This window comes from Bubalus kerabau, chromosome 8 (genome assembly GCF_029407905.1).
Source record: "Bubalus kerabau isolate K-KA32 ecotype Philippines breed swamp buffalo chromosome 8, PCC_UOA_SB_1v2, whole genome shotgun sequence".
Lineage (NCBI taxonomy): Eukaryota > Metazoa > Chordata > Mammalia > Artiodactyla > Bovidae > Bubalus > Bubalus kerabau.
Genome location: NC_073631.1, coordinates 73,403,654 through 73,418,354, shown reverse-complemented (window position 1 = coordinate 73,418,354; position 14,701 = coordinate 73,403,654). Strand labels below are relative to the sequence as shown.

Here is a 14,701-nt window from a genome sequence, read left to right as displayed (position 1 = left end):
ATTAACATGAGCACAGTTCCTCCTTCTGGTGCACCACTTCCTTGCCCCCATTCGTCCAACCACCACATTCACTATTTTAGACAAGAATCTTTCTTTTCACACGTGATTTGAATCTTTGCCTTAAACCTTTTGCCTTATGACAGCCACCTGGTTCTGTCTTGGTCCTGCTACACCCTGAGATGGGAAGAGTCCAGCATCCCTGCCCACAGAAGCATGCAGATAGATGGGTCAGGGAGATTCTCCCAAAGCTTGGGTACCACAGAGCATCAGGTTCTCTGCTAAAACTTCCAGCAACAGAAGGAAACAAATCACCCCTTTGAACAAAAAGCTCCAAAACTAGAGGGAAGAGAAAATGAAAGCTTCAGATCTCTGTAAATTATATATTATCTGTGCCTGGAATGCCCACAGGGGTCATGAATTCAGAGACCCCAACAGCAACAACAAACCAATATCTGACACCTTATGTTCCTAACTCATTACAGCTCTGGGAGTGAAAGGATGGAGAGAAAACCAACAAACAAGCTGCAAATAAATTATTCAAAAGAGGGAAAGCTTTCATTATTTTCTTGAGTTTTTCTTGAGGTTTTCCCAATAGTTTCAAAACTGGCAGAAAGAGAAGTCCTGTCTCCTAAATTATCCATTGAATTCAAATTATCTCTGGTCTGGGGTTGAAAGGGTTCTTTGTGCTTTTATGAACTGGACTGAAAAGCACAGACTCTCTCAATCTTAACCTTTATTTTCTTTCTGAAATGTTATAAAGAAAAACAATATGAAGATTTAAATCACATATCAACTAAGAAAGAGATTAGCTGTTTTATTTTAAATCAGCCTTTCAAATTAATGAAAACTCTGTTCTTTACATTGAATTGGGAAAATGTTTTGGGAAAAAGTGTTGGCCCTTCTCTCATACCTAAAATCTGACTATATTCTCTCACACTTTATTCAAAAACAGTTGCCATTGTGCTACATTGAACTGTGTTGTGCTGTGCTTAGTCGCTCAGTAATGTCCAACTCTTTGCAACCCCATGGACTGGGGCCTGCCAGGCTCCTCTGTCCATGGGATTCTCCAGGCAAGAATACTGGAGTGGGTTGCCATGTCCTCCTCCAAAGGATCTTCCCAACCCAGGGATCAAATCCAGGTCTCCTGCATTGCGAGCAGATTCTTTACTGTCTGAGCCACCAGAGAATCCCATATTGAACTGAGCTGGTGCTGAATCAATTCTAGGTGTATAATGAATGTGTAGATCTACCACATTAGCTATGAACTCAGTAAGACGCCATGCTCATCCTCATACCCACACCTTCTCATTCATAGTGAGTGTTCAATAAAACCTGGTGGTCTCTGTGAACAAATGAATGGACAATCATGTCTAAATTACTAAGGTTTTCTCCCTCTCCCCCCACTCCATATCAGTCTTCACTGAGAATTACTCCTCGTCCATTTTCTTCCCCTAAGACATGTTAGTAATCAAAGGAATGCACCGTACTTTGAGAGTCCTACACATTCTGTTTCTTATTTTATCTGAGAAAGAATGTACTGAAGAATCCTCCCCACCGCATGTGGATTGAATTTCCATTCTCTTCTCCTCATTTCCACCTTTCTTTTATTTCTGTCTCCATCAGAGCACAGCACTCAATATGCTACAGAAATAATTTTCTGCTGAATGAGGTTCGGCCATAAGTCAAGGGCAGATTTATTAAGGCCCCTGCACAGCCTGTTCCCCAGCTTACCGTCAACATGACAGTTTAAATCTTTGATCACTCTTACACGTAACCCCTTCAGTGCTGAGCAGTCCACTACATATGCAACAGCCACTCCTGGCATGTGAGTGGTGTTGAAAATGGTTTTGAGCCCCAGAGACAGGTATCATGACCAGGCCCCAGGGGGTCGGGACCTTCCACAGATGGTCAAGGTATCTCCCCTCCAATGCTCTCTACCACCTGTCTCTGCTTCCAGAAGTTCACCTCACTGTCACTGCAGCCAGGCCCTATCATCTATGGCTTCCTAGGGAGCCAGGAACACTCCACTGAGGTTCATGTCCCCTGGATAGCAGTTATATTTAGTGAATTAGTTGGGGGTCCTATGAGAGACCCTGTTTGGTTTTCATTTCTGCTTTTTAATTTTACTTTTCTGTGACTTATCAAACATCTGGCACCATATCAACCAGTCTTTTAAAAGAAGACGCTTGGTTTCCCTGATGGCTCAGAGGTTAAAGCATCTGCCTGCAATGCAGGAGACCTGGGTTTGATCCCTGGATCAGGAAGATCCCCTGGAGAAGGAAATGGCAACCCACTCCGGTATTCTTGCCTGGAGAATCCCATGGACGGATAAGCCTGGTGGGCTACAGTCCATGGGGTTGCAAAGAGTCAGACACGACTGAGCGACTTAACTTTAACTAACTTAACTTGGATCAGTCAGGTGGTGAGGTTATATGGTGCTCCAATGATTACTTTTGTATGTAGTTGAATGGCTTCACATATTACATTTTGAGCACTTTGGTTACCAACACACACACACATACTTTCCCTTCACAAAACAGTACTGGAAGGGACCACTAAGAAATTAAGCTACTTGCACAAGTTCAAAGGCTCCTGGGAAGGGCTCCTCCATTCATGCTAACCTGAATGTCAGGTCATCAGGTATACATACCCTTGTTTCAGATCTTTGATCTACATTTGCCCCATGGATTCTTCCCAAACAGAGGAGGGGTGTTGTTATTCCTCTCATGTGGGTAGCCCTTCACACATATCAACATTTTATTCATGCTTATCTCAGTAGAGTCTCACCTTAATTTCTACAAGTGGAGGTTACTGTCATCATTTTACACATGAGAAAATCTGAGTTATTCTGAGTTACATACAAATGTAGGTAGCAGACTAAGACCTTTCACACAGATCTTCATTGGAGGCATAATCTCCTCATAAATAACATATTAAGAAATCACCACAATGCTAAATAGCTTTGGGGGAAGGTTAGGAATAAAATGGCTTCCCTGGTAGCTCAGCTGGTAAAGAATCCACCTGCAATGCAGGAGACCCCAGTTCAATCCCTGGGTTGGGACTATCCACTGGAGAAGGGATAGGCTGCCCATTCCTGTATTCTTGGGCTTTCCTTGTAGCTCAGATTGTAAAGAATTCTGCCTGCAATGTGGGAGACATGGGTTCGAGCCCTGGATTGGGAAGATTTCCCTGGCAAAGGGAATGACTACCCATTCCTGTATTCCTGCCTGGAGAATTCTGTCCCAAAGAGTTGGACACGACTGAGTGACTTTAGCTTTTATGAATAAAATATCCTATTTTAAAATATATGCACAAATTCACACTACACAAAAAGGTATGAAAAGGATAGGAAAAAATGATGCAAATATCCCAAAGCTAATCGTGCTGTCATTTGGGTGTATGTATCCTTCCAGCCTCTTTTCTACAAAAAGATGTTTTTTCAAGATCAGATGCCGGTCCGTATTATTGAAATCATCTCACAAAGCCTCCTTGAGTGTATACCAACTGGAAGGATGGATTCAACACTAAGTAAAGGGGGGGTTGTTTTGGCGAATGAGTAAACTCAACCATTACGTTTCTTTCTTAAAAAGCAGTTTACCGACATAGTCTTGAGTTAACATTCAAGATTTCTCTTCCCTCTCTTAACTGTTAATACAGAGGGCAGAGCCTGGCAAACCCCTTTTGAATGATGCAGGAAATGTTTGCAGGCAAAATGTAAGATGTGGACTAAAGACATAAATTAAATGTAGAAAATATACATTATAGGTGATGGAAAGATTCAGTCAGGGCGCAATGGTCCGTCAATGTTTTCGCAGGAAGGGGTAGGCCCTCCAAGTCTCTGTTAAAGGGCTCCCTAACTTCCCTTGGTGGGAAATAAAGAGTGGCAGGAATTGGGGTGGGGAACAGGCAGGGAGGAAGAGATAATATCTAAAGGAAGCTTCCAGGAATGGAGAGACTCTTTTATGAAGAGAAGCAGAAAACCGTGTTCAAACAGAACAAACACAATCATCATGCACTCATCGACCACAGTATGAGGGTATGTTCCTATAAAGTTGCAGTGACTTCTAGAAAAATAAAAATTCTCAGAAACCTGCCATGGAGTGGCATGATCAGAAAAGAGCTGGCCAGCAAAGCTTAGATAGGTGATACATGTTCTGTTTTTGTTTAGATAAACAGAGTTCCTGCCCACGCCCCAGTTGTTGCCAGAGACAAGAGAAATAAGAACCCATTTTTCTTTCAGCAGAAGATTAACTGTGCATCCACTGACTTGAGGGTTAGTATGGTCCTTGGGGCCTCACAAACTCTGCTCCAAAGAAGAAAAAGAAAACAATACAGAAAGTACACAAAGAGCTGAGCAGAGTGAAATCTGCAGGAACCAGCTCGGTGTGGTCAGGAGATATAATGAAACATTTATCAATACCCAGAAAGTTGAGTGCTCTTGAAAGATCTTAAGTGTTTCCTCCCCAGGGTGACTCCCATAAGACAATGTGCTCCTATTGGGATCTCATACTGACCCTGAGGAAACAGCCCCAGTCCCTTCACTCTCTCCTCACGCTAACACTTAGGTGTGTCAAGGGCTGCCTTGTTCTCCTGGCAAGTCCTCGGTGGTTACTAACAACTGCACTACAACACCATCCACCCAGCTCACTTATAGGAATATGGGATATTTTCATTTTCCACTATGTAAGCTGGCAGATCTTCCTAGCAGAGACATGTACATGCCTCCCTTATTGATAACATCTATTCATCTCCTTGGATCATTTTACTTAGATGTAGCAATGATTTCAGGCAGGCATGTCTCTTGGAATTATGGGATATTTGTCCATATCTACTAACATAGACAACATTTTTTAATCTACATGCTTTAATGTGTCATTATAATAGTATTGGTCTGCTGCTGCTGCTGCTAAGTCGCTTCAGTCATGTCCAACTCTGTGCGACCCCACAGACGGCAGCCCACCAGGCTCCTCTGTCACTGGGACCCTCCAGAGGCAAGAATACTGGGGTGGGTTGCCATTTCCTTCTCCAATGCATGCATGCATGCTAAGTCACTTCAGTCATGTCCGACTCTGTGCAACCCTATGGACAGCAGCCCACCAGGCTCCTCTGTCCACAGGATTCTCCAGGCAAGAATACTGGCGTGGGTTGCCATTTCCTTCTCCAAGTATTGGTCTACTATTCCTTAAAGTTAAGTATTTCAAAAAAATATTTGTGATTGAATTTGGGCCCATGAACTCTTATTTATGAAAAGAAGTTGGCTATAAATGATATACTTGAAAAGCCACTTTCTCAACATTTCCTCCAAAACACCTTAAGAGCCACAGTCAAAGTATGACAGCCACACTGAAACACTGAGGATAACTGACAGGTTTTTGTGCACGTGAACTTTTTTTCTCCCAGGCTCCAAAGTCTCTGAGCCTTTGGAGCCTCCAGGGACAATGACTCTGGTTTAATAACTGTGAAAAGCTATTGAACTAGCAATAAAAAATATTCTCCACAACGGAACAATATGATACTTAACAACAGCCAGCATTCCTGCCAATCACAGGACATTCACGAAAAAGTGACTAGAGTTCCTTTAGCAACGGGACTGCCCCCTTGTAAAATCTGAGTGCACAAGCAAGAGGGTTTGGCAAAGCCGAAGGGCTCCACAGCTGCATACCATGATTTAGACTGCATTCAACTGCTGTATTTATGTAAGCCCAGAAGAAAAACATCTCTCCTGTTTGAAGAAGATAAGTTAAAGCATTAGAGTTGCATGCTAGTGACCATGGCCTCTACCACGTGCATTTTTACTTTTAAGTCCGTCAGACATAAATTAGAGCACATATTCTATAGGTCCACTAAGACATCCCCACAGTTCTTTATGTTGATGGGCAGGTTTGGTAAAATAGTCACTCTGAAAGAAGGTGATTTTTTTTCTTTTAAGTAAAAGGAAGAAGCAGGACAAAAACGATGCCTCACCTTAAATAAATAAGAAAAGAAGGTAAATGCTGTTTGCTCAGAACTGGGAAGTGCTCCCTCTCCGGGAAGTCATTAGGCTCCAGTGAGTAGCCAAAGGCAGGTGAACCTAATGACCACTCCAAGAAGGTGAACAACCATGCTCTCTCAACAAGGAATCCCTTTTCTACATGAGATCAGCTGACAGCCTGATTTTGGCTAACTGCCAGGCTCTGGCTCTGTTTTTTTAAGTGCACATTACATGGAGGAGAACTGGTGAGCAAATACCCCAAAGTTAAGATATTTAGGAAAAATCACCATACCAGACTGCTGCACCACATCTAGAAACCTAAATCAAAACAAATGGACAGAAGAAGCATGAACAGTCATTTCAAATGCCACCAAATGGGAGAACCCAGTTACACAGAGGTAGAAGTCATAGCAAAACTTTTGTTACTCTTTGGCTGTGTCGCATTACTTATTCTTCAGCCTCTGCTTAATATGAATTTGGATTTGATGAACCACAGATAAAATTTTAAGTTGGTTGTTTTCCAAACAAAGGGGATGAAAAGAGAAAATTCTCCTGGGGACAGGGTGAACTGGCATAAGATATTGAAAAGGCATACTGTGTTCAATATTTTCCTTGACCTTTGACTCTTTGGGCTGAAGTATGACAGTTCCACAAGGGTTCTGAGAAAGTTTGCCAAAGGAGGGATTCTAGGAACCGTAGTGACAGAGCTCTTCTCTGAATGTGACACTATCCAGGTTATTCGTAGATTGTACATGGTGCGCTTCATTGATGAAGATGAAATCTTCCCCACAAATGACTAATCTCTTCACTAGTTTGTGGAGTGAGGCCCACACTCTAGCAATGGTTTCTTTGTAAGCTGTAAGTCCCTCATGAGTCTCTAGTCTCCCCAAGAAGCCTCCTGTTTCCTCCATCTTAACTTCCTCACAGCACCCTCATACCTGCATAGAGCAGAGTCTCAATAAACGGTGACTGACAGTCCAGCTCTCCTTCTCAGTAGCTGAAGATGCTATTGCCTTAATCACATGAAATCACTTTTTTCATAGGTCAAATGATCAAACATTGGCAGCTTCATAGCTAAACCCATAAAGTAGTAAATACTACTTACTATCCCTGTAGTATTAGCTACTTCATTTATTCCATGAACATTTCCTAAGAGGCACTGTGTACTCACCATGCAGCTAAACTTTGCTTAAAAATGAGGGAAGAACTGCGTGCATTAAACAGATTGCCAAAGCCAAGTAGTTAGTTGAAGAATAGCTAAACCTAGTCGGTTAGTCAGTCACCACTCCATTGTAAGAGAAAGAAACCCAGCATAAACAACCAGAAGCATAATGTAGCTCACAAGCTGGGAAGATAAAGAGGGAATTATTTTTAGGCATAGGTACTCAAGTAATAGCAACATTCTTTTTCTCTGTATCTCTCTTTCCTTCTCTCCCCCCATCCTCCTCCACTTCTTCCCCTTCCCTCCTTCTTCTTCTTCTTCCTCCTCCTCCTTCTCCCCCCTCCGCATCTCTCTACCTGTCTCTCTCTTTTTATATGTTGCCCTCATTCTTTCTTATCATAGGATACCTTTATATACAAAAGCAAGAGGCCCTAAATCTGTCCCAGGGCCCACAAACTATCTTGGAAAGACATGATTGACATTAGTTAGGTCACCTGCTCAAGCCTTGGCCCAATCCCAGTGGAAAGGAAGACTGGATTCAGCCAGGTTTAGGTCATGGGCTTACCTCTCAGGTCCTATGTTATAGGCTGAATATCCATGTCCTTTCAAAATACATGTGTTGAAACCCTACCCCAATCTGACACTGTTAGCAGGTGGGCCTTGGGGAGGTCATTAGGATTAGATGAGGTCATGGGGGTGGAGCCCTCACAATTGGGATTAGTGCTCTATAAGAGTCAGGAGAGAGCTTCCTCTTTCGGCTCTCCACTGTGGGAGGACACAAGAAGTAAGTCAGCAGCCAGCAGCCCGCACTCTCACCGTGCTGGCACCCTGATCTCAGACTCCCCCTGCTTCAGAACTGTGAGAAAAAAAATTCTGCCGTTTATAAAGTCACCCAGTTCTGTGCCCTTTTATTACAGTAGCCTGAATAGACTGAGATAGCCAAGGATGAGGTTCAGTGATTAACAACCCACCAGAGGCATCTAGGATAAAGAAGCCATTTCCCAATGGAAAGAGAAAGGGGGCAGACAAGACCACTGACGCCTAATATTACCTTTCCAGTCCATCCCCATGTGCCCACCATCCTATCTGAGAACACTAAAACAATTCACTTGCTGATTTACAACTATGTCCTCACTACAAAGTTGATATTCTTGAGACTGAAAGACCAAACCACTGCTTACTCTAATTTGAACCCTACCCTCCCCCACCCCAGCAACAGGTTGTTTGGGCAGAGTGCTTCCTGGCAGGGGTGGAAGTTAGTGCTATGAGAGTTAGTGCATCCTTTGGCTATGCCAAATGGCTTTGGTCTCCACATAAGCCAGTTAGTTCTGACCTGCATCATGCCTGTGGACTATTCTGCAGCCAGGTCAAACACAGTCAAGGTTCAAAATCAGGCATTCCTTATTCCACATTTGCCAAACAAAGGTGGGGAGGGGAGCATCCATGCAAACCCACCACACCCAGGCAAACCTGCAAGAGGTGAGAGCCAGACAGCAGGCTGGGCTGATTTCTAAAACAAGACAAAAATGATAGATGTTTCAACATTGACTTGTGGAGGACAAAAGTTATCAGAAATTGAAGTTAAAATAGTTTGATTCTGCTGGTTTTCTTGTTTCACATTAATAGGTACACAGGAGATTCTTTATAGGAAAGAAGACCAATGATTAAAGACATATATAGATGATTGACGAATACTAACTCAGTTAAACTGAATTAAATTAAGGATTATCTGGCCTATCACTAAATTGGCTAGTATGCAGAGCTGGTGAAACTTGCTGAAAGAAAAATGGCAGATCTGGCAGCAATTAGAAAGCAGTGGGCACAGCATCCCAGCAGAATCTGACTGTGGTTGATACCCTGAGGCTATGACTGCATCCACCATATGAGATGGCCTGAGAACACCCCAGGCTGAGCCGCGGGAGGGGGTCTGGGTTTTAAGAATGCCCTCACTGAGCAGTCATACTCTTGAGTGCCCTGCTAAGAGGCCTTCTCCAGTTTCAAGACTATTTTCTTAACAGATGAGGCCACTTTAATATCCTTCCATGGCACTTAGCAGTGAAGATCAAGAGCAGCCTGGGGGAGAACCAAGACAGGTTTAATGAGACCAGTGTCAAACATTTTGAAAGAATACAACCCTCAAAGTTCAGGCCCAGCACTTTGGAGATTGCAGAGCAAGAAGAATCCACAAGGGGCCTTCCCTGGCGGTCCAGTGGTTAAGAATACTCTAGTTCAATCCCTGGTCAGGGAACTAAGAGCCCACAAGCCACAACTAGAGAGTCTGTGCACTTCAATGAAAGACCCTGCATGACACAATGAAGACCTGAAGCAGCCAAATAATAAAATTTTAAAAAAAGAAGAAGAATGCACAGGGATTCAGAGGGCAAGGTGCCATCCTGGAATCCTCAGGAATCCTTCCCTTCCAGGTGAGTTGCTCACCAGAGAGCTTTTTCTGGAAGGTTTTAAAAACCCACTCACTTACCAGAAATTCACTGCTGCCAGCCTTGTTGTTGCTAATCAGCCACTAAGTTGTGTCCAACTCTTGTGACCCCATGGACTATAGCACGCCAGGCTTCTCTGTCCTTTACTATCCCCTGGAGTTTACTCAAACTCATGTCCAGTGAGTCAGTGGTGCCATCCAACTATCTTATCCTCTGTTGTCCCCTTGTCCTACTGCCTCCAATCTTTCCCAGCATCGGGATCTTTTCCAATGAGTTGGTTCTTTGCATCAGATGGCCAAAATATTGGAGCTTCAGCATCAGTCCTTCCAATGAATATTCAGGGTTGATTTCCTTTAGGATTGACTGATTTGATCACCTTGCTCTCCAAGGCACTCTCAGGAGTCTTCTCCAGCACCACAATTCAAAAGCATCAATTCTTTGACACTCAGTCTTCTTTATCTCACATCCTTACATGACTACTGGAAAAACCATAGCCTTGGGCCACTTTACATACCAACAGAACAACGAATTGGATGAATGGTGGTGGGAGGAAATACAGGATGCTACTGTTATTGATGAAGAATGCTCTTCCTAACCGGTTGAAACTACCCCTTGAATTATTAACATAGGCTGCAAACAGTAGAACAAAATAATAAGTCATAACCTTACATGGGACTTATGTGCCAGATGCAGTTCTAAGGGCTTTCTGTACATGAACTTCACCCTATGAAGTGTTTTAAAAATACAATGTTATATTTTAATATTTAATATTTTATTTATTTAATATTTAATATTTTAAAAATACAATGTTAAAAAAAAGAAGAAGAAAAATAAAGAGAGAAAACAAACAAACCAACAAAAACAATGTCGCAAAAATTATAAAGAAAATACAGGTACAAAATTGATATCAAATACCAAAAAGCATAAATTAAAAATCTTGAGTAGAGTTTGGAATTGCAGATATATGATGTTATACAAAAGAAGAAGAGAAAGAAACAGAGGAAAAAAAAAAGTCATAGAAATTATGAAAAAAACTATAGGTACAAAATTGATAACATATACCAAAAGGCTAAAATTAAAAATCTAGAGTAGAGTTTGGAATTTCAAAAATACAATGTTAAAGAAAAGAAGAAAAAGAAAAAAAAAAACAAAACACGGTCAAAAAATTATAAAATATATATATGAAGTTTGCTGAAGAAGAAAGAAAAATAGGGTCTTTTTTTTTTTTTTGCAAAGTAATAGTTATAAAAGTGAAAATTAAAGGACAATAGAGGACTTAAAAATTTTTTTTTTTTAATTAAAAAAAAAAAAGAAAGATTGATCGTAAAAATAGTAAAAATATATCTAGGTCTTTCTCTGGTTTTGTTGTGAGTATTGTGGGTTCAGTTCATTTTTGGCTAGTTCCTTGGTCCGACTTATATTTCTCAAGATCTATAGGCCCCTTCCTATGTAGTCCGTAGTAACCACAGGGTTTTAGTCTATGGCCTGTAGCTTCCAAGGCTTTTCCCTCTGTTATAGCTTCTTCTGTTTGCTGGTCTCTTCAGTGTCTGGTTCCCGCCCTGACACAAAGGGGACGGTGGAGGACACTATTTTTTTTATTTTATTTAGGCTCACTTGTTCAGCCGCGCTGTGGGGAGGGAGGGAGGGATGCTGCAAACAGATAACACTGGCGTGCACTCGCAGTGCCTCAGCCACACTGGGTCTGCCCCCGCTCACTGCGCGTGTAGCCTCCCTGCCCACACTGCTCGGGCTCTAGGTTGTTCCGCTGGGAACAATCAGAGGCCGGCCCTGGGCTGAGCTCCCAGGTCCAAGCCGCTCAGGTTCAGGCACTCGGGTAGTCCTCAGAGGCGCAGACTCGGTTGGGCCTGCATTTAGTGTTCTTCCCAGATCCGAGCAGCTCAGGTGTTGAGGTGTTTGGCGAGAGCCAATGCTGCGACTTATCGCCTCCCCGCCACTTGGTTATCTGGGTATTACCCCTATTTTATAGACAAGGATCACACCTAGTAAGTGGCAGGACCAACTTTTGAAAACAGGCAGTTCATCACCAGAGGCCATACTCTTAATTGCTATAACCACTACCCCATTCAGGGGATTTTTGTCTTTTTAAACAAGCATATGCAGAGAAAAGGCTTCCCAGGTGGCTCAGTGGTTAAAAAATCCACCTGCCAATGCAGGAGAGGTGGGTTTGCTCCCTGTGTTGGGAAGATCTCCTGGAGAAGGAAATGGTAATCCAATCCAGCATTCTCACCTGGGAAATCCCATGAATAGAGGAGCCTGGTTGGCTATAGTCCATGGGTCGCAAAGAGTTGGACATGACTTAGCAACTAAACAACAATGTATATAGAAGGTATGTGAAATGCACCTAGCATATACTATTCTTATTATACCAATAATATAATGTCTAGTCAGCATGCTATAATTAATAATTATCATTACTGGGATTATAATTTTAAATCACTAATGGGAAAGGTGACCTGATTTGACTAAAAATCATATAAGAACTGATGACAAAGGAATTGGACCTGAAGGTTGCCAAGGTTCTGAGCCTGTTTCCAGCCTCGAGTCACTGATGGACTGATTCACAAACTCATGCCTTGTTTCCCCCAGCCCTGCCTGTACAGACAACTCCTCCGGCTTTTTGGTAATCTTGTTTTGAGATCTTCAAATGAAACTCCAGGAGTGCTTTATTGCAGAATTGGCACTAAAGTTGCCGAATGTTAAAACAGTAAAACTTTTTTCAAAGGAATTTCAAACCTAAATCAGTCAAAAAAAAAAATTAGAATGAATTTAGCATTATTAACCAGACTTTCAAATGTGGCTTTTGGTTGCTTCCATATACAACTCTAGGAAGGAAATTGTGTCGCTTATAGCATCCATCCAAGATAAAAAGTTTAGCAGTCGTCTGAATGAAAACCCAGCTGGATATATGTTTAACAAGCAGCATTTTAAGTATGAAGGCCGAGAGATGTATTACGACCAATATGTGAATGTCGTATCCACCCACCATCAAACCACAGGACTGACTGCAATTGGAACTGAGTGGACATGAGGTTTTGGTTAGATGTGGGCACAAGCAAACCAACTCTGAGGTGTCAGCACTGGGTGACAGGAGCAGGACTTATCAACAAGCTGCTATCTCCCTCTCATCACCCACCAACTAGAAAATGTGCAGGAAAGATAAAAACTGTTTGCTCCTAATTGTGCTTTAATAGAAGGAATTTGGGGACTACTGGAGCAACAAGTAGGATTTGGTTCATTTTTGGTTTGAAGCTTGTGTATGTGTTTATTTGCTTTTTTTTTTTTTTTTTTTTTTTTGGCATGCAGGATCCTTGTTCTCCAACCAGGAATTAAACCCGAACCCCCTTCACTGGAAGTGCATAGCCTTAATCACTGGACCACTAAGGAAGAGCAACTTTCTGAGTGTCACCTATGGAGAATCTGGAGGAATGGAGTCTTCCCTAAAAAATTTTCAAAAACGGTAAGCCTTTGCTTGCAAGTTTTCATGTAGCCGTTAATTTTAAAAACAGAAGCTATGGCCTCTGTTTTCAGTCTCAGGCATAAAGAAAAAACTGTTTCCCTTGTGTAGATGCCTCCTGTGTTCCCAGCAGTACCCCAGACGTGATGTTTGTCTTAGGCTGAGGGAAGGGAAGCCAGGCAGAAAGTGAGCTGAGAAGTGGCTTTTTTTCTAAGTGTGGCAGATCATTAATAATCAGTGAAGGATGGACTCAGGAAGCCTCCAAGCACATATTTCTAGGATTGAAGTTGAAGACTTCATTAATATTCTAGTGGAATATTGTTCCCATGAAGTTTTCTAAGGGCCGAAAATCTTACCCAGAGTCCCCTGTTGGCAACGAGAGGAGCAGTGAGCTCTCAGGCAGCTCAGGGACCCGATCAGTGAAGATAAGAGAACTGTGTTCTCTGCCCCAAAGTAGGAATGAGCTGTTTAGCTTGGTCGCTGCTAACTGGTTCTGGTTGGGTCTCCTTGACTCGCTAATCTCCCCATATTGTGGCAAAATGCTGAAAATCTATTTCTTTGGAAAATGTTTAGCTTTGTGAACACAGAATGTGCCAGTTTATCTTAACCATATTCTGAACTTCTTCAGCTTGACAGAGTATATCAGTCTGTGCCAAAGGCCTTCTGAATTTTAGTTCAGTTTGTCTGCATGCACGCATGCTAAGTTGCTTCAGTTTGTCCAACTCTTTGTAACCCTATGAACTGTAGCCCACCAAGCTCCTCTGTCCATGAAATTCTCAGGCAAGAATACTGAAGTGGGTTGCATTTCCTCCTCGAGGGTTCCTGACCCAGGGATCCAACACACGTCTCTTTACATCTCCTGCATTGGCAGGCAGGTTCTTTACCACTAGCGCCACATGGGAAGCCCTGTTTGTCTAAAACCAGCTTATCCCTACAAGCCCAGCACACAGATAAGAGAAAACAGTGTCTGAAAGTGAAAGTGAAAGTGTTAGTTGCTCAGTCATGTTTGACTCTGAGACCCCATGGACTGTAGCCCGTCCGTCTCCTCTGTCTAAGGGATTCTCCAGGCAAGAATACTGGAGTGGGTAGCCATTTCCTCCTTCAAGAGATCTTCCCAACCCAGGACACAGATAGGAGAAAACAGTTGTCTACATTTTGGCTAAAGAGAGAAGGAAGGAGAGGAGAGGGGGGACTTTCTTATTAACTAAAGTACCAGTGTACAGACACTAAGTGTCATGAGTGGTCCCTGGAACAGTTAGGAAATGGATACCCCAATATCTAAATCTGACCTTGGGGTGAAAAGGGGGAAAAGAGGAAGACAGAATCAGTGCTAATCTCTGCCTGTCTTGGGAATAGTGTGTTAGGAGGGTGGAAAGCAGCCCATCAAAGAAAAACAAACAGCAACAAAAACTACTGGGGAGGAGGCAGAAATCCCTTTATTTTATGCAAAATCTCCCAAAGAGAGGAAAGAAAGCAAGTAAGTAATAAATAACACACCCATGTTTAACCTGGAGCCAAAACAACCCTCAGAGTTGAGACCCCGAAGAATTCCTCTCCTGCCAGCCCCGGGGCCATTAGCAGGCCACCCATCCAGGTCAGTGGGTGACTCTCCCACCTAGACACCTGGAAGTTCAGGCCCAGGTAAAACTATCTTT

The 14,701-nt window shown here is 42.6% G+C and overlaps 1 long non-coding RNA gene across 1 annotated transcript in view; it reads left to right on the top strand.

Annotated features, from left to right (window-relative positions):
- The window catches only part of LOC129659328 (uncharacterized), a 92,531-nt gene that overhangs the window by 75,527 nt on the left and 2,303 nt on the right, over positions 1–14,701 (top strand). The window contains exon 4 of the long non-coding RNA XR_008717988.1: positions 12,896–13,049. This is a non-coding gene — a long non-coding RNA (uncharacterized LOC129659328). The remainder of the gene's footprint in view (positions 1–12,895; positions 13,050–14,701) is intronic.